General features: G+C 40.2%; 1 protein-coding gene and 1 pseudogene across 3 annotated transcripts in view; both read left to right on the top strand.

Annotated features, from left to right (window-relative positions):
• The window catches only part of LOC148368946 (beta-1,3-galactosyltransferase 1-like), a 165,852-nt gene that overhangs the window by 117,246 nt on the left and 27,845 nt on the right, over nucleotides 1-20,761 (top strand). The window lies entirely within an intron of this gene.
• LOC148368947 (U2 spliceosomal RNA) lies at nucleotides 14,760-14,919 on the top strand (annotated as a pseudogene).

Genomic DNA, 20,761 nt, shown 5'->3' with positions numbered 1-20,761 from the left:
ATGAATCTGAGCAGCACGGCGGGGCAGTGGTTAGCACGTGTGCGGTACAGTTCTGAGGTCATGAGATCGACCCTCCTGTGTGGAGTTTGCATGTTCTCCCCGTGCTTGCGTGGGTTTCCTCCGGGCACTCCAGTTTCCTCCCACATTCCAAAAACATGCAATTCAGGTGAATTGGCCGGTCCAGATTGTCCCTAGGTGTTACTAAGCGAGTGAGTTGTCGTCCCCTGTGTGCCCTGTGATTGGCTGGCAACCAGTTCAGGGTGTCCCCTGCCCACTGCCGGGAGATGGCTGGGATGGGCTCTAGCGCCCCAGCGACCCTACTGAGGATAAGCGGTACAGGTAATGGATGGATGGATGTTTGTATCATGGTTAATGAATCCCTTAAGCACTTGGATCATTGAGGCACCAATGAGGACTCAACTTTGGACAGCCTTCTCCGCTGTTGATGGTTCCTGGCCTGTTTTTGGGTCATGACAAAGTTGGCACAAGTCCATTCCTTAATGTTTTTGGCCCAGTTCTTTTTCGGTCCTCTTCTCCTCCTGCCCCCTTTGACTGTGTCCTGCAGAATTATCTCGATCAGTCCTGACGATTTTGTGACATGACCATACTACTGCAGTTTTCGTTTGTTAGAAACATTGCTGGGAAAGTATTGAATAAAAGGGTACATTGAAACATCAAATGAATACAAGAAGTAAATATTTCATTCAATAATGTGGATAAACATAAGTGCATTTATAAAAATTAATTGAATAATGTGATTATCAAAGGATGTGATGATTAAAAAATAAAACTAATATAGCTGGAAAACTCATGTAGTCATGACTACATATTCCGGGACACGTTTTATAATCCAACAAAATCTTTTACAGGAGTCAGAGGATATTACATTTGACGATTCACGTACTGATGGTGAAGCATCAAGACCCACTGGGTCTTTAATATCTTGCTCGAAGATACTTTGACCTTGTCACAAAGGCTTGGGATCAAATCTCAAACCTACTCTCTCCATCATGCTGCCCAAAGGTTCTTCAAAACTCCATATGCATTCCATTCCTTGCAGCAGCCTCATTTAAAGAGACAGTGTGTAATATTGTGTGCCTCCTAGTGGTACAAAAAATATTTAATTATGCCAATATGTCTCCCTCACTCAGTTAATCTATATCCATTTTGACCTTCATTTTTTCTGTATAATGGTTTCAAAACAGGATGCTAGCAGAAACATGTCACAAAAAACTGCCAACAAAAAAGTTAACAAATGCATTTCCCTTCAACGCAGTTGGTGCATGTGGGAGTGAGGGGAGTGTTTGCAGAAAACCGCCCACTCCAACTGCTCACCCAATCAAATAGCTCTGTGTTAAAGGTAGAATCTCGGGCCTGGGGTATTGTTATCAAATGTCAATCATTAATTCGGGTTCGAGCTGGGCCAAGCTTCTCTCTCGCAGTTTTATTTTTAATTAACGACGTGTCTCCTGGCGATAGAAACAAGTTGTCCTGCAGTTTAAAGTCCATCGTGTGCTTAGCTCATCCTCCAAATCACCAAATCTGCAGAGGGTAAGCCCCGGAGGTCCGCAACTTAATGGTGGACCGTCTGACTGGGCCGCTGTTGACGCTCCCGGAAGATAATCGCTGCAGCATGATGCTCTTCTGTGGTGCGAGGAAGTGTCTAGAGAGATATGGAATACAGTCCGCAAATTTCCCGACAGGTCCGAGGCTTCGAAAGATGACCTGGCCCTCACTGCACCAGCGTGCTTATCAGTGCAGAGCGTGCACTTGCCAACCGAAGTCATGCATTTTTTCGGGCTGGCTCCCTCAAATCATTTGTCCGGTCCAAGCTGGCCTTTAATACCCGCAGCCGGGGTCGATTCGGCCTGGATCTTTTTTCGGCCCAATCTTATCTCTACTTTGTATGCTTTGGCTGTTGTTTCGGGGTGTTTAAAGTTTGTTCTTTAGGTTTTAATAATAAGTTGTCTCAACAATGAACATATAAGCTTCCATATAAAGGATTCTTTAGCGATGTACAGTCAAAACGTAGTCTGTTGGTGTAACACCTTGACTGTAAACCAGTGGGCCCCTTTTTCAACTCAGGATTTTCCTACCGAAAGCCGGCCCACTTCGATATGGAGGAGGAATTTGAATGAATGGAATACCAGCAAGCTCTTATGATGCGTTTTAATTGGGAAGAAACTCAGGTATATGTTGATGAATTAACAGAAAACACTTTACCAATTTAATTCAAAACAAAATGATATAATGATTCTGATATAGATGGAAACAGTTTGACCAACAAACCGTATCAGTCGTTTGAAATCCAAATTGCATTGGCCTTCCCAACAGATTGTTGGGCTTTACACTATACTCTCATGAAATAGCTTCACCACACACATTTTAAGTGAGCTACTTAAAACATCAAAAGTCTCATTAGACATGATAATTTTTTTTAGGTTACATTAAAGGTAAGATTGGGCCTTAAGAGTTCAGCAAGACCTGACCCGATTTGCGGTTATATAAAACCGAACTCGACGAATAAAATCAATTTGATCAGCGTTCATTTTACCTCTGAATAGTGATGGGTTCCGGGGACTCGCATGCTCAAAAACCTATGGGTCCGAACAGAGATCTATGGGTCCCCAAAATTTAGTGTTATCGGGGTTGAAATTGTAAATCGGCGACATATATATAATATAAATCCATATATTCATTCAGTTTTAATCAACACCGCTTATTGGTAATACAAATCAGTTATCACTTCAAGATTTTTCAGTTCACAATATTATACATTATACGAAATAATATTGCTGAAATATTAATCTATATATTCATACAGTTTTAATCATCACAGTTAATTGGTAATACAAAGCAAGTTATAACTTCTGATTTTGAAGTTCATATATTCTTTGTGGTTTGCTGTCCCGCCACAAGTTGTAATGCCTTCTCAAGGTCCAATCCATTATCATCCTCCTCATAGCGTAACCAGGAATATAATTTAGTCCATTTTGGCAGAAAAGTCGTTTTCTTGTTAGGAGTATTGTTTTGTTTATTTTCTTTCGTCTAATCGCTCACTTCAAAACACGTGTTTTCTTGCCTCCGCGATCTTCTGACGAATTTCTCCGCAGTTTTTTCAAGCCGGAATTATTGCCGTTGTTATCACTTTCTGCATTATGTTTCGACTTATTACTGACACTGAAGAAATTACCAATTTTGTGTTGATTTTCACCTTCCCTTGACGACCAAGCACCTCAACAATGACGTAATCTCGAAGCAACGAAAATCTGGTTTGCCGAAATCGGCGTGCAGACGAAATCTCGAACCACGAGACCAAAACAACAATGGCGGATCTGCCTGACGAAAAGTTTGGAGTGCGGTAAATCTTCGTTGGAAAAAAAAAGTAATCGGGTAATAATGACAATTTTGTGTCAAAAAGGTTGCGTCCCAGGGACGCTCGTTGATTTGAGACTATGCGTCCCCAGCAAAAATGATGCGTCTAGGACGCAGGGACGCGGTCAAACGAGAACACTGTTTGATAACCGAGCACGACACAAACCGGCGCTTTAATTTCCCGCTCAAAGCTTCTCTTTGGTTGTGAGCACTTAAGCGCCGAACTGTAAGTGCAGGGCCAAAGTGAACAGAAATAATAATAATAATAATAATAATAATAATTTCCTTTGTATTGTCATTCTTTGTAACGATGTACACAGAACGAAATGTCGATACACCTGACTCGTTGTAGCGAGCCGATGCAGCCGCAGCCAACAGAGGGCGCCGCCATTTTACCAATTAGGTATGACTCAGCCGAGGCGCGAACCAGCAACCTCCAAATGAAAGCGAAACTGAGAAAAATGGCATCTAAAAGAGAATCATAATCTGCAGATTACAAGATGCAAATAGTGAAACATTTAGCCAAAAAGCAGAATAAAAGTTTTTAATGTTTGTAAGCTATTTTTTCTTGCATTTTTCCTCGTTTTCCTACCTTTTCCTGCTCTCCTTACTTTTTGTCCTTTCCTTGAATTTTTCTGATTTTTCTAGACTTTTGCTTCTTTTCCCTTCCTTTATTATTGTTTCTTCTTGTTTCTCTCTTTTTGCCTTCATGTTACTTCTTTCTTCTGTTGTCTCTTTTTCATTGTTGTCTTTTTTTTCTTTTCAAGCCTTATTTGTCTCCCGAAAGTAATTGTGTGCGTAGTGTTACATAATATTTTTAATAGGTGGATAAAAGCAACAAAAACAACCTGAAGAGGCTTTTGGGAGCTATTTTGAGTGAGCTGAGCCGAAAGAGCCGCTTTTCAAAAAAGGGACAATATTCCCATCACTACGAGCTTATATAAGTGAGAGGAGCTACCAGGTAAAGGTAGTTAACTGCTATTTTTTTTTACTCCAACTAGTACCTGTCAGCCCTCCATTGTACCTGACTCATATCATTCGCTCTGCTCTGTGTTCACTTGACCGCAACGAAAAATAGGAGTAGTGGTGGGCCAAACCAATTTAAGATTTGGGAGGGGAGAATTACCCCAGCTGGTAAAACTCACCTTATCTGCTAGGATGTGTTACCTGTAATCTTCATCGAGTCTGAGCATTCACAAAAAGTGTCAAGTCAAGTCAAGTCAAGTCATTTTTATTTGTATAGCCCTAAATCACGAAGAGTCTCAAAGGGCTTCACAGATTGTTACACTATATTACACAAACTATTTTCAACCGACAAGAGGAGTAGGTTATTCGTATGCAATGGAGTAGAAGTGAGTTTTAAGTTTAGATTTAAACATTTCCACTGAGGTTGCAGATCGAATCTCAGGGGGAAGAGCATTCCACAGCACCGGTGCCCGGATGGAGAACGCTCTCGAACCAGCAGAAGACTTCTTTGCTCTCGGGATCATCAGAAGACCAGCACTCTCAGATCGTAGGCTTCGGACCGGGACATAGTGGCAGTTATTGTTTCCGCATCAGACTGAGACAGTATTGAACGGATTTTAGCAATGTTGCGAAGATGGAAGAAGGCAGTTCTAGTAATTTGCTTTACATGCATCTCAAAAGATAGATCAGGGTCAAATATGACACCTAAATTTTTAACTGAGTCACTCTGTGTGATGTGACATTTGTCAATGTTCACAGCAGTTTTTGCGAATAAGTCCCGGCATTTAGAAGGACCAATGACTAACATTTCGGTCTTTTCAGAGTTAAGACGCAAGAAATTGAGTGACATCCACTCTTTTATCTCAGTGAGACAGGCCTCCAAATTTCCACAGTTTATTGTGGAAGATTCCTCCAACGGAAGATATAGTTGAGTGTCGTCTGCGTAGCAGTGGAAGCTGATATTGTACTTGCGAATAATATCACCTAATGGAAGCATGTAAATGTTGAAAAGTAGGGGGCCGAGCACTGAACCCTGCGGAACACCGCAGGTAACATTAAAGGGCTCAGATGTCGTTTCACCATATTTAACACAGTGCGTCCTATCTGAGAGGTAAGATTTGAACCACGAGAGGACGGCTCCTGAGAGACCAATCCATTTTTCCAACCGTTCTAGTAGGATATTGTGGCGCACTGTGTCAAAAGCAGCACTAAGATCCAGCAGCAGCAAAAGTGATGAAGCGCCAGAATCCATTGACATTAGGAGATCATTTGTTACCTTGATCAGAGCTGTCTCAGTAGAGTGGTTAGCCCTGAATCCTGATTGCATGGATTCAAAAAGGTTATTCTCCGATATGAAAGCATTCAGCTGCTGTGCCACTACTCTTTCGAGTACTTTAGAGAGGAAAGGTAGGTTTGACACAGGTCTGTAATTACTTAATATTTCTGGATCAAGGTTGGGTCGTTTCAGTGTGGGTTTAATAACGGCGGACTTAAAAGCTGCTGGAACTACACCTGAGGAGAGTGATGTATTTATAATATTTAGAACTGAAGGCCCAAGGACGCTAAAAAGACTTTTAATAAGTGAACCTGGGAGAGGGTCGAACTGGCAAGTTGTCGGTTTGGCCGCATTCACCACTTGTTTGAGATCATCAAGTGACGGTTCACTAAAACCGGCCATTTTCCCAGGGCAGCCACCCTGTCGTGCATCTGTAAATTTCAGTCCTTTAATACGTGTGGTACTAACAATATCTTTTGCAATTTCTTCCTGTATGCATTGAATCTTCTTAGTGAAGAAGACCATTAAGTCCTGAGCAGAGTGTGTCGAACTGTCTGCGATAGCCTGTTGCCTTGTAAGCGATGCTACAGTGTCAAAAAGGGCTTTGGGGTTGTTCTTTTGAGACGCAATCACCTTCGAAAGGTAGGCCGATTTTGCAGAGGCAAGGGCCGCTTTATACTTTAACAAGCTGTCACACCAGGTTTGATGGAAAACCTCAAGCTTGGTAGCGCGCCATTTTCTCTCCCATTTCCTGCATTCTTTTTTAAGGGCTCTAGTTTCATCAGTAAACCAAGGTGTGCGTCTTTTAGGACGTGATTTTAGTTTTATGGGCGCTATTGAATCCAGCACACTAGTCAGGGTGGTATTGAACTCATTCATGAGTGAGTCAATCGAGCCATTGTATTTAGGAAAGGACGCAACTGCTCCAGGAAGGAGTTCAAAGAGCTCAGAAACTGTGCCAGTGCTTATATTGCGTCCGCTAAATCCCTCAGCTTTATTAAGTCTACATTTAGTTAGCACCTCAAATGTCACTAAATAATGATCAGAGATAACAGTAGTACACGGTAGAACCATAATGTTTGAGGTTAAAACTCCTCGAGTCAGAATCAAGTCTAGCGTGTTCCCATTTTTATGGGTTGGCAAGTGATCAACATAAATCCCAAATTTGGCAACCGTTTAATTAGCAAACATGTTAAATACTAAAAAATAAATTCAATTTAAATGAATTGACTAATGTACTATTGGAAAGGTTGTAAGGGCCACAAACAACTTTTACATGAGATATCCATTTTTTATAATAATAATAATACAATTTGGGGTTAGTGAAAGTACAATGTTGGCAACCAGATTTGAAAGATTTTCGAACACAAGGCCAATCAAAGAGCGCGAAAAACATCTCGAGTTTTTTTTTGTCTCTTGTTTCTCATTTTGTTTATTTTTTCCTAGCTTTTTACTTCTTTTTGTTCTCTATTTTCTTTTTTTATTTGTTTCTTCCTTTTGATTTTTTTTCTGAGCTTTTTACTTCTTATTTTTGTTCTTGTCATGAACCAGAACAAGGTCAGGACCCAAATGTGTGACGTTTCTCACACAAGATTTTATTTTACGGGCTGGAACAAAACTGGAAACCGATATTGAACAGGACAAAATGAACGGGAACAATACCGGACAGGAAATACCAACAGGAAAACAGGACCGCGTCAGAACCCACGTCTTGCGGGGCAGAGTTTCATTGATGGACTGACAAAGGAAAAATGAGAGCACTGAGCATAAATAGACTGAAAGCCAATCTGTCAATTGGCCGCCATGGCAACCATGACAGTTCTTCTCTCTTTTTATTTTTCATCCTGCTTTTTTCTTTTCCTTTTGATACTTTTTTTCTCAGCTTTGAACTTACTTTTTCTTGTTTTTTTTTCTTTTTTGCTTCTTTAAACTTTTTGATCATTACTTATAAAACTCTTTAAAAGCAGCATTGTTGAAATTAAATAGCCTGCTGTTGTTCTCAAAAGAAATCCACTGGCTTGAGCAGAACATTAGTGCTAATTAGCTATTAGTGTATCTAGGGTAAAAGAGTGTAATAAATCATGTTTCTAACCAGTAATGCCATTTGTCCTTCTGAATTGCCTCTTTCACAACTGCTGTGTGTTTGTGTGTTTTGAATTACAAAGGCTCATTGGAAGTCATTACTATGCAGCAGGCATCTGATAAGCTATATGAGGCTCCCCTATAGCAGCGTATCTCCTCCCCTCCTAATATTTAATCATTAAGGAATCTCTTTATCCAAATACATGTTTATTTTATTATTTTTAAATTTTGGGAGTTGGGGTTATTTTAAGACAAACAGGCGATAAACCCATACTTGTTTTAGCAAATTGTTTTAAACAGGGGGGACGCTAATGTGAATTCAAGTAAATATATGGTAGTATCGATTAATATTGATTGGATACTAATACGTTTTGCTTGGAAATGTCATGATCATTAAATGATTCAACCCTTCCCCCTTGAGGTAGTTTATAATTATGATAAACAGCACAGATATCTTCGGCATTTTAATTAAATAACTACATTGCAAACCTTAACATTACTAAAATAAATATAAACATTTCTATTAGAACTGTGTCAGAAGAAAAGACAAGAGTCAAACCAAAAAAGCAGCCATGAAACGAAAATAGAAATACTGTTTGACAATGTCAACTAGAGTACTGAGGTCAATTTGGTTGCACAGTTTTGAAAATAAAGTCAGAAATGCAAATACAGTAAAGTCTCTCATTGGCTCTGATGCCGTTCTGACAAAGGATTTGCAGGTTTCGGTTCAGGAACAGTAGCATGTTTACATTTTGGTTGCAGCTTGTTGTTCTCAGCAGGGTAAGCTGTTTCATGGGTTTAGGGAAATGTGTGATGTTGCCACAGTAGCATACTACTTTTACACACAAATTACACCTGGCATTGACCTTTTCTGTTGTAGACCAAAGAGTCCACACCGAGCTGAGCCTCCTGTTGTCATTTTTAGATTCTGATAAGGGTGGGCGCATCAATTTGGCCCTCTCTTCTGCCTTGCAGGCAGGATGCAGCAGTAGGCCAGGTAGGTACTAATATTGTGTCCGTCACATACTTATGAATAAATTGGCTACGGGTGCTTGGGCGCGCTGTTTACATAGAGAAGCGGTGCATGGATAAATTTGGTGGAGTAGTTATTTATTGATCTCAGGACAAGAGTATCTTTCTGATTCAAGTACTTGCTTAATATCCATTATATTGATATTTGTATCGACCCCCTGTACTGCATAACATAAGTGGACGTCTAAAGTCCCTTCCCCGGGCTTTTTACCATCAATAAATCAATGTACAGTATTTCTGATGTAGAATATTCAATGTTTGGTCAGGATCCTGTTTTACAATGTCAGAAAATGATCAAAAAATGTCAAAGCATGTGAAGTGAATACTGTTTTAAATCAATCACATAGATATGTTATCTGACTGATACTGGTGTGATGTGAGTTTGGGGAGGGGGACTTTATCTTGCATTTGCCCATCAAAGGTGTCAAGAACTAGAACAGGATCAGGACCCAATCGCATTACATTCTCACACAAGCCTTTATTTTACGGGAAATGGGGAGTCATGCACGTTAGGCAGCCGGCCTGGCGTGGAAAGACAGGAAGCCAGAGTTTATACCGGAAAGCTGGGTTCGATACTGGACAGTACGGGACAGACAAGATAGATAACGAATCAGGATATCGAAAAGAAACAGAAGAAACTAGACGGGAACAAAAACTGGAGAAAATAACAAACAGGACAAAAACAGATGGAAACAAAACTGGAACCCGAAATTAAACAGGAAAAAAAATAAACGGTAACAATACCGGACTGGAAATACCAACAGGAAAACAGAACTGAGTCAGAACCCACGTCTTGTGGGACAGAATTCGTTTGACGTCTGTCTCCGGCTTCGACCCGTTTTGATCCTGACCACGTCTGCTCTCCCGTCCCGGCTTACGAACTCTTTTTGTCTCCAACTACGTCTACTCTCACGTTCCGGCTGACGACTCGCTTCCGATCCCGACCACGCCTTGCTCTCCCAGACCCGTTTTTCCCGTCCCTGACACCGCCATTGCTCGCTACGGAAGATCCACTTCCGCGTTTGGAGCACCATCCGAATACAAGAGCGACTTGCTCCCTGCGTCCAGCGAACACCGGATCAAGGGCGCAGCCCTTTCTCTTTCCTCCAATAAAACTTGTGAGATACGTAATGCAATTGGGTACTGTTTCCGTTCTGGTCCTGACAAAAAAACAACTGTTGTATTTAAGGGAAAATGGATATGCGTTTTTGGTCAAAAATATAACGCAAATTCAGGAGCCCACCCAGATAGATAGATAGATAGATAGATAGATAGATAGATAGATAGATAGATAGATAGATAGATAGATAGATAGATAGATAGATAGATAGATAGATAGATAGATAGATAGATAGATAGATAGATAGATAGATAGATAGATAGATAGATAGATAGATAGATAGATAGATAGATAGATAGATAGATAGATAGATAGATAGATAGATAGATAGATAGATAGATAGATAGATAGATAGATAGATAGATAGATACTTTATTCATCCCTGCAGGGAAATTCACATTTCCAGCAGCATCCCTGTGCAGAGAAACAATACAATAATAAAGCAAAAAGAATAAAATATACAAATAGCCAATGTGACGTGCTTATACCCACTGTAGCGTGTTCTATAGAGTATCTAGATAGTGCTACACAGAATACATATTGCAATAAAATTTGGTAATATGCAATGTAGGGGGTGTGGTTTAATGTGGGCCTTTACTCTGCCGGGTGGAGTTAAAGAGCCTCATGGCATGAGGAAGAAAATATCTCTTCAGTCTGTCCGTAGTACAAGACAGTGACAGGAGTCTGTCGCTGAAGCTGCTCTTCTGTCTGGATATAATGCTGTGTCGTGGATGTGATGAATTGTCTATGATTGACAGCAGCTTTTCCAGTGCCCGTCTCTCAGTTACTGTTGTCAGGCTGTCCAGCTCTGTGCCCACAACAGAGCCTGCTTTCCTCGCCAGTTTATTGAGACGAGAGGCATCCTTCTTCATGACGCTGCCTCCCCAACACGCTGCATAGAAGAGGGCGCTTGCCACAACAGTCTCGTAGAATATTTTCAGGAGCTTTTTGCAGATGTTGAAGGACGCCAGGCTTTTGAGGAAGTAAATCAAACCAAATCGTAAGACGCTCAAAGATTCCCAGCCTTGGTGTAAACGGTTTTGTCTCTGGCGGTGAGGCATTAATCTGGTCAAATGTAATTGTCCATTTAGCTAGCACAGGCTTGATGGGTCTCTGTAATTGGTCCCACATTAACAACCACAATCAACACTGCGGCCACAAGATAATGTGTTTTCTTGCCTTTCTCCCGCCACTCCACACCCACAATTCCCTCAGAAAAAAAGTATTAATTGGCTCTAATGGAGTTTTTTCCCCCCCAATTATTTGTGTGTTTGCCAATTGAGGCCACTAGCTCTGAGTATTTGTGTTGGTGGGTGAGTGGGTAGCTGCTAATAAATAACATTACTTTGTTGCGCGACATGGACTGATGTATTTTGTCACTTTGTTTTAACATCAAAGTGTGATCACATGCTCAGTGAGACTGTGCAGGCATGGGAGTTTTTTTATTATTTCTGTTTGAGCGCAGTGGACTGGACTGTATTGTAAGGGCCAATAAAGCTCCTGTCACCACTGAGCTTGTTCGTGTAAAAATGCTTAATGTCACCCAAAGAAAATTGTGACCCATTAGCACCAAAAGTTAAAGTGCACATCTTCACTGGTGCTGGGTTTAATTTCTTAAAATACCAAAGCCCCAAACTAAGACAAATGACAGGGATGATTTGAAAAAAAAAAGTGCTTTTAAAATGCGAGGGAAATACAGAGAGCTCACTACTTTGGGCTTCGCAGAAATTTTAGTATGCATCGTACTTATATTCTGATTGGCTTAACAGAGGAAGATGTTTTCTTTCGCCAATGCAGTTTGGACCTCTCCACCTGCTAAACCTGTCCAGGAGACACAAGTGGGTCTTTAAGACTCCCTAGTGGCTCCCTAGTGATTTTTCAAAAATCTTTGAGGTAAATACGGAAGGTAAATACAGTTCCTAAAATGTCCACATGTCAGCTGCAAGGTATTATGTAATGTGAAGTAGATCAGATCAAGAGGTCGCAAGTTCGATTCCCGGCTCCTCCGTGTTATATGTCAAAGTGTCCTTTAGCAAGACACTGAATCCCTAATGCCCCCGATAGTCTGCTATCGGTATGTGAGTGTGTGTGAATGGGTAAGTGTGAAGCATATAGTAAAGCGCTTTTGGAGGTCTTCAGTGTCTTGAAAGGCGCTATATAAATTCAGACCTTTATAAATTTATGTTATGTGCATTTCAAGTTTTACTTCAACCCATAATGATATAATAATTGTAATGAAAACAAAGTTTTAGACCTTACAGATTTTGCTTTTCACCGGTTCTATTTGGAATGCAACCCCTGCAATAAACTTATTTACCCGATAATTATTGCATACAGACGCACTCCTACTTACGACCATTTGAATTATGTAAAACAGTAGATACGATCATTTTTTTCGGGATGTCGAAAAATATCCGGACATTGCTCTATGTTAGATTTGGTACCGTGTGCACCTTTTTCCGAGTACAGGAGATTACTTGTAATTCTTCTCTCCGCCACTACCGGCGTGTGGCGCTGTGAGAGGTCACCCAGCATCCTCTTGAAAGTAAAATAATCTGCTTCCTCTTCCTAGTTCGTGTGTAAACATTCTATACTGTCTATACTATGTCTATACTATCTCCAGCGCGCTGAGAACTTTGATATTTTTATTGCTTAATATCTCGTGCATCCATTCAATATGGTTGGTGTAAAGTGTAAAAAAGAGGCGAGCCATTTCTTTTGAAATGAAAGTAGAATAAGAAGGTCTGATGCAGTTGAGAAAATGGTCAGAACGCTTTTTTTTGGCCATTTTTTACCACAAAGGAGGACTTTTTTAAGTGCATCTTCCGAAAGTAAGTTAAACTCAACTTTATTTATCTTTATAGAGCATATTATTTCATGAAATGTTTATTTTTTTAGTACAAAATTATACAGGTTACTTATACAAGCCTTAAACGTACTTATATAAACCTAAAACATACAAAATATAGCACTGAAGCAACTTACAAACAAATTCAACTTACAAACGATTGTTCGTAAGTAGGGCAGTGTCCGTATAAAGAAAGCACCCTTCCTTGTCTCTGGACTTTACTTTAACTTAGTAATTGATGCAACCGCACCAAAATTAATTTGATCTAGCACTGAAAAAGTTTGGTGAATCGGGAAAATTCCAGTCCTCCAAATGTGCTGCTTTAATGCATTTGATCATATGACTTCAATACAAATAGCCAGGTGAAATTCTGGTTATTTGGATTGCTGGATGTGCATTTATCATTATAGTTTGCAGATAAATAATTATTAAATAGCAAAGGTTTTACGATTTGGATTTTGTTTTAAACTTTTTTACAAATATCCATTGTTACCGACCACCAGTTACAAAGACACAATAACGTATGCTGTAGATATGTAATGGGTGTGTAATAAATAATAAAACCTATCTAGAACACACATAATTCTTTATATGTGTAAGATTTATAACTGTAATATACCGCAGCAGCAGATAATGTTGCAGTTGTGTCACTGTCTTCTCTTATCGCTCAGTTGTAGGGGGTCATAAATTAAAAGCTTCTTGCTTTGTGGTGGGAGGGGGATGGAAAAAAAAGAAATAAAAACAAACTAATAAATAATGTAATAGAGTCTACTTCATAGATGCACTGAAAAATGTAAATGGTTGCCATCACATGGGTCGTGTATAAAATATTCAAACAAGGTTAGAGTATCAGAATTGTATTGGGATACAAGATCACCTGGTAACATTTCAAGAACAATACTTTGTGGGTATTTTCCCTCAACTGCTTAATCCTATGTGTGTCACGCCAATGGATTCAAAAACTGACTGAAAATTGGACTTCTAAAATATATTGGCAGGTCCGCTTAGGTGAGAACAAATAGATCTCATGATTACTGATGTGACTCAGCTGTGCCCGCTCCTTTGGTGCCAACTACCGCGGGCTGTGATTGGCTCCCGATCAGTATTTGTAACCAGTCCTATCTGTCCCCTTTTGTCAGTCCGTCTGCGAATCTCAGTTAACACTAGGCAAGCCTTTTTTTGACCCTGACTCCTACCTGTCCCGTTTTTTGCTCCCGTCTGTTCCCCGGCTTTCAGCCTTTTTTGTCCCCGACCACGTCTTCTCTCCTACTCTGGCTTACGACTTGCTTCCGACCCCGACTACGTTTTTGCTCTCTTGTCCCGGCTACGGACCCGTTTTTCCGTTCCCGACACCGGCATCGCTCGCCACGGAAGATCCACTTCCGCTTTCGGAGCACAATCCGAGTATCAGAGCGACCTGCTTCCGCGTCCAGCAATCACCGGATCGTGGGCGCACCCCTTTCTCTTTCTTCCAATAAAATTTGGCTCCTGTCTCCGTTCTGGTCTTGACAATAGAAGCTGCAATTCTTAATAAAAACAAGAGGTTTGTCGCTGAAAATGGCATGAGACACGTTTCAAAGTTTCAAAACAGTTAATATATGGTTGGTTGGTTGTTGGGTTTTTACTTGGTACAATACAATGGGTAATTCAGCCTATACAGATTAGCCTAATTTGACTTGATTTACTGATTTGTTGTTGCCTCTTGACAGTGACTATATGAGCATTTTAAGTAGGTGTGTAATTTAAGACACTTGTTGAATGTTTTTTGATAAAGCCCTTCCATAAGTAAAAGGCTTATGGATTAATGGTTGAATTGGCTTGTTTTCGTACATTTTTATGGCAAAGTCTGTCAACTGTGAATTATCAGAGGAATAGTGCTCCTGTGATTAGGACGTTTTTACAATAGAACAAGAAATCTGAAGTCTGTTCATCCTTTGGCTCATCATATAATGAACCAAGCCCATGACAATACATTATGTACTGTACTGTTAAAGGTACTCAACTTTCAATGTCTCAATTGACTCATGGGCAATATCAACCAAAGGTTCAGGATAAATCCAATCTATTCAGCGCAATGTGGTAGGGGAGATACCATGATCATGAATTTTCAAGCCTGTATGCACATTGATTTTTGTAACTGGGAGATGGAATAGGAGCTTACTCTGTCCACTCCACGCATTGGCCCGGTATTGCAGTACCTCCGGGAACGGTGCATTCACACTGATCGCTTCTTGGCCCTTTGGTTAGGACCTTGATTTAGCCTCTTGGCTGGGAGCAAGTGTCTCGGCCGGGAGCAAATGTCTCAGCCTGTTGGCTTTGAAGTGCATCATGATTTGACTGATAATGGATAATTGATAATGAAAAATGGACAATAAACTTATACAAAATCCCCCCCCCCCCCTTATATCCTTGACCACCTCTGGAACTTCTATCTTTATATTGCAACAAATTTCGAGCCCATGAAGAATTCAATGAAAATCAGCTTGCCAACTAAGACCAAAATGCAGTCGTAGTGTTTTTCGTCAACTGGAAATATCAAATTCAAGTTTTTTTTTTTAATTTATACTGTACTTTGATGGCCCATACCCATCAACCTCAGCCAATTGCTCCCCTTATTAATTTAATTTAACTTTTTCCTTTTTTGAGTTTTGTACCAATCTAAACTCGAAGGAGAATTGCCCTTTGGAATAAATCATAGAATCATATTTTGATGTATTTCTTTCCCTAATTTCTATTTATATTCCTGGAATGGCACTTTGTTAGAATTCATAGTAAAAATAAACTCATCCTCTGACCATCTGACCTAACGTGTGACTCCATCTGCTGATTCCTGCGTACGTTCTACGTGGGCTGAACTCGACTGATTTGGCAAAGGATGCTAGATGGAGATAAGGAAAGTATTGAATTGTCTTACTGACCTGTTACCTCACCTGCATCTTCTCAGAAGAGAAGATGCTCCACGAATGTGACAACTAGGGGTAAGCTGATAAATCTAATTATTCATATTATGAACAGTAAGCAAGTACTTGGAACGGATCCATACCATTGTCTCTTGGTATCAATACTCCATTTCTCAATCAATTTCCTTAAAGCGCCATTTTTCTATGTAGATTGTGTGGCCCTTCTCTTTTTCAGCATTGCCCTCTGCCACTCTATGTCTGAGCAGGTGACTGACAGGCACACTTTCGCTCCTCTTCCTACCTGGCCTTACTTTTCACCCTTCCTGCATTCATCCTTCCCCTAGTTAGGGGCTCAATTATTCAACGATCATGACATTTCCAATAAAAAAGTATTCATGTCGATCAATTCTCCTATGTTTTTACTTGCATTGGATATCAATAACAAAAATTCCTGGCATCACTCACTCCTGGTGATAACTAATGTTTTTTTTCTTGTTTTAGATGTTATTTTTGTTTTTTTAAATCACACAGGCAACAAGATTGTGTCACTCATATAAACAAACCAGTATGTATTATTTTTTTATTGAAAGTGTTCTCTCTTGAATGGAGGTTATTTTACAGTTGGTCGAGTTGCGCTTACACATTTTTTTTAATTGGCAACAAGTCCAGAATAGCATTACTGTTTGCTATAGAACAGGGGTCGGGAACCTATGGCTCGCGAGCCATATATGGCTCTTTCTATGAGTATCTGTGGCTTAGAGACCAATTTGATTGCATGCAAAATTTCTCCATCTTGTTCAAAACCAGAGTTGTCTATCCTATCCAAGTACACGTAAAGCCAAACCAAAGCTAAACACGAGAATAACACTTCACAGTATATATAGGGCACGTTTCTCACTACAATTTACAGTCAAGGTGTCACACAAAAAAAGGGGGAAAAAAAACTCGTTTTGGCTGTACAACGCTAAAGAATCCTTTATTTAAAAGTTCACTATATAATCTGTGTTCAGTGTTCAGATACTTTATGATGAATCCACAGAACTGTAAATACGCCAAAACACCGGAAGAGAACTTAGTCATTTGATTGGGTGAGTGGGAGGGATGGGTGGAGCTATGCAAAAAGTACAAGCATTCCCTCCCATCTCTCGCCAAAGGTAAGCACATAAGGCTCCCTATTCTCAGAATGTTGTGACGTTTTTACAAAATAAATGCTTGCATCTGGTTTTGAAACCAATATGTATGAAAAAAGGGTCAAAAGGAGTTTAACCGATCTTGAGTAATTGCAAGAAAGAGACAAGTTTAAAGTGGTATGTTTGTTGAATTTGGGACAGGGGCTCTGGCATTATTCTCTTTTCATAATTTTTTTCAAATCATCAAAAATAAATGTGCTGAAGACTAAGCTTTTGTCTGGGGCGCCGGTTTAGCAATTTAGTAAATTTGTCTCATAATATATGGTGTGGCTCTTTCCCAAAATAAAATTAATATTTTTTGCTTTTATGGCTCTTTGAGTCAAAAAGGTTCCCGACCCCTGCTATAGAACTTAACTCTTACCACTCAATCAGCAATGCTTTTCGTCCACAAGTCTTGTGTAGTGATCGACTTTCTTTTCTCTGTTTAGCATATTACCTTATGTTTTAGAGAGTTGATCCCTCATAATGTCAAAATCTGTAAAGGTAACTTCTCACACTGATTCAGTTCTCTCATGCCTGGCAGATAATTGATGTTGCAGCTTTTTTTACATTCTTGGAAAGACTACACCAGTTAACCTTGTGTCCACCCTGCCAGTGAAGTCATTATTGAGCTTAAGTATTCAGCCGTAGCAGAGGAAGCATTCCATTAGGTTCTCTTCTAACATGCACATATCATTTACATTTTTAGCCTATAGATCACCATAGCAACATGCTTATGAGGGTTTTTTTTGGACATCATGGCCATGGAATTCCTCATACATGATGTATGGTTTATCTCGAAATGCCTGGGGCTACAACATAGGCTATATTTGACACGTCAAGACAAGCTTTTACTCAAAATGAATCATTATGTATGTTATTGTTTTGGGAGCTCAGCATTATTAACAGTGCCTAGCAAAAGAACCCAAGACCTTTTTGTCATGTTTCCACATTTCAGGCTTCAAACCAAAAACAAAAAAATCTATATTTTCTAATATTTTCCAAGAATCCCTAACATCTGAGACACAACTGTGAAGTGGAACCAACTTGTTTCAACATTTTATTTTATATTTATGACCCAAAAAAATGAAAAGGTTCAGCCTAAAAACACCATCCGCACTGTCAAACATGGTGATGGCAGCATCATGCTCTGGGGTTGCCCTTCTTCAGCGACTGGGAAGATGGTTAGAGTTGGTGGGGAGATAGATGGATCCAAATACAGGGCGATTCTGACAGAAAATCTGTTGAAAACTCCAAGAGACCTGAGAATGGGCTGCATGTTCACCTTCCAACAGTACAACGACCCTAAAAATAATGCAAAATCTACAATGGAATGGTTTAAAACTAAGTTCAGACCTCAATCTCAATCTCTATTTGCTGAAAGATTCGAAAAATGCTGTGCGTAAACAATCACCATCAAACCTTAAGGAACTTGAGCTGTTTTGTAAGGAAGCATGGGTGACAATTTTAGTTTCAATCCGTGCAAAACTTAGAGACTCAAAAATACTGCAGCAAAAAGTTGTACGAAGCATTAACTCAATAGGGGCCAATAGATTTTATTTTTATTGCGTGTGTGCGCACATGCATGTGTTTTCAGTTCTCATTTTCGCAAACCATTCACCATAATCGCATGGATTCAACTCCCAGAAGATTCCTGGTTGTGATCAGGAAACTAAAAAAGATAAGTGACAAATGCAGGTGGAGTATTTTTGGTTCACATAGTAGGACTAGCCTCTATGGGAGCTATCGACCCTGACCCTGAGGCATACCCCATTGGCCCACATCCCAGAATGGGCAAATAACCCCCCTGCCCCAATCCCCTCATGATCTCATGAAGTAAATGTGTGTGTACTGCATTTAAAATTGTTTGACACTGTGGTGGGGCGGGGATATTATGGTGGCCGAGGGAAGCAACAGCAGAATGTGCTGTTGGTAGAGGGGGTCGTTCACTAACCTATGGGTCGCACGTTCCATCCCAGCTACCTTCTGGTCATATTTTGTATTGTCCTTGGACAAGATATTCCTCACACCTATCCAATCACACTGGTGTGTGGAAGGTGAGAAGGTTCATTGGTTGTAGGAAGGGGCAAAATCCCACTCTAGCAGCCAAGCTTATGGCAGTCTGCCCCAGAACAGCTGCATACTATAAGTAGCTTACTCCCACCGAAAGGGCCGACTGTCATGATTACCGATGTGAATCACCTGTGCCCGCTCCTTTGGCGCAAACCGCCTCGCACTCTGATTGGCTCCCTGTCCCTATTTAAACCCACTCCTATCTGTCCCCTTTTGCCAGTCCATCTGCGTACCTCAGTTATCACTAGGCAAGCCTTTTCCGACCCTGACGCCCACCTGTTTTTTGCTCCTGTCCGTCCCCCGGCTTCGACCCGTTTTTGATCCTGACCACGTCTACTCTCCCGTCCCAGCTTTTGACCTCTTGTTGTCGCCAACCACGTCTACTCTCCTTTCCTGGCTTACGACTCACTTAAGACCCAGACCACATTTTTGCCCTCCTGTCTCCGGCTACTGAACCGTTTTTCCGTTCCCGACACCGACATCGCTCGCCATTGAAGATCCACTTCCGCGTTCAGAGCGACCTGCTTCCCACGTGCAGCAATCACCGGATCGTGGGCACAACTCTTTCTCTTTCTTCCAATAAAACTTGTGAGAAACGCAACGCAAGTGGGTCCTATCTCCGTTCTGGTCCTGACACTGATGTGCATAATGCATCCATTGCGTCTTTGTTGTGTCCAGTAAAGCACAATATAAATACAATGCTTTGTGATTATTCATTTTGTTATTATTACCTAATACTGATCCGGTCCTTAGTTACTATAGATTGTAAAGTTTTTAGGATTAAACTTAAAGGTTTTTTTTTAAGTGCAGCTATAATCCTGACTTTAAATTATAGTTACCTTGTCTTTAACCAATCATTAAAATATCCTCTGGACTAAAATTAATGATTAAAGCTATGTTTCGACCCTTACTCAAATAGGATGATGACTCCTGCTCTAGCACTGGTTTTTACACAAGTGGAAAGATGTTGATTATTCTCACCAGCTCCGTTCATAAAAGATCATAGAAGTTGAACCCGTGTCGCAACACAAAACAATACGTTAGTACTTTCGCAATTTACCAATGTCAGCAAACTCCACTAGAATTGGGACATCTGTTTGTTCTTGCAAGGGCTGAGTAGGGAGAGTGAGTATCAAGCCTATGTGAATGGGTCAGTATGATAAATAACTACTAGATGGTAAGAGTGGCTTTGATCAGAGTTTTTTTGTGGCTTGTTTTGTTTCCTGTATCCACCGTATAACAGTGTGTCTGCGGCCCATATGCCGTTTATACACAGTGTGGTGTTAAAGTGAAGATATAAGTACAGACATTTAAATGTTTCAAAGCTTTATTCTTTCTAAAAAAAAAAAAAAAAAAAAAGACAAAGTCCTTTCATCGCCGTTGGGGCAGGGAGGGAAGACGTTTCGTGCATGTAGCCGGAAACATAGTGGGCTGAAAAGTTCTTGCAAAGTTAATGCATCGTTCATGCATAAGTTCAGTGTTCTTGCAATATTTTTGCAAGCAAAGTGCCCTTATGCTTATGGAAAGGATTATTTGGATATTGGACATGATCACAAATGAATATATAGAAAAGTCACATTTTGCTTGAAATGCATTCTTTCACAATAAGACGTTTTTGTCAGAAGTTTTCTTGGAAACAGTATTTCTAAGAAACAATGTTCAACTGTTGTTTACTACAAAATAGTATAAACAAGAAGCATACTTTGTTTTCTAATAAGATACAAGGGTTCAAGCTGTATTTTGTTATGTCCTATGCTTATATAGTTAGAGGGCAAACATCTCTGTGGCCCTTCGAAAATGAGTTACAATGGCAAAAAAATTGGCTGGCACCGGCACTTCCGATTTGAGAGCAACGTCTAGAACTTGAATGAGTTAAACATCCATCCATCCACCCATCCATTATCTGCACCGCTTATCCTC

Source organism: Urocampus carinirostris, chromosome 3, assembly GCF_059441175.1.
Source record: "Urocampus carinirostris isolate Australia breed hairy pipefish chromosome 3, RoL_Ucar_1.0, whole genome shotgun sequence".
Lineage (NCBI taxonomy): Eukaryota > Metazoa > Chordata > Actinopteri > Syngnathiformes > Syngnathidae > Urocampus > Urocampus carinirostris.
This window is presented reverse-complemented; position numbering and strand designations above follow the sequence as displayed.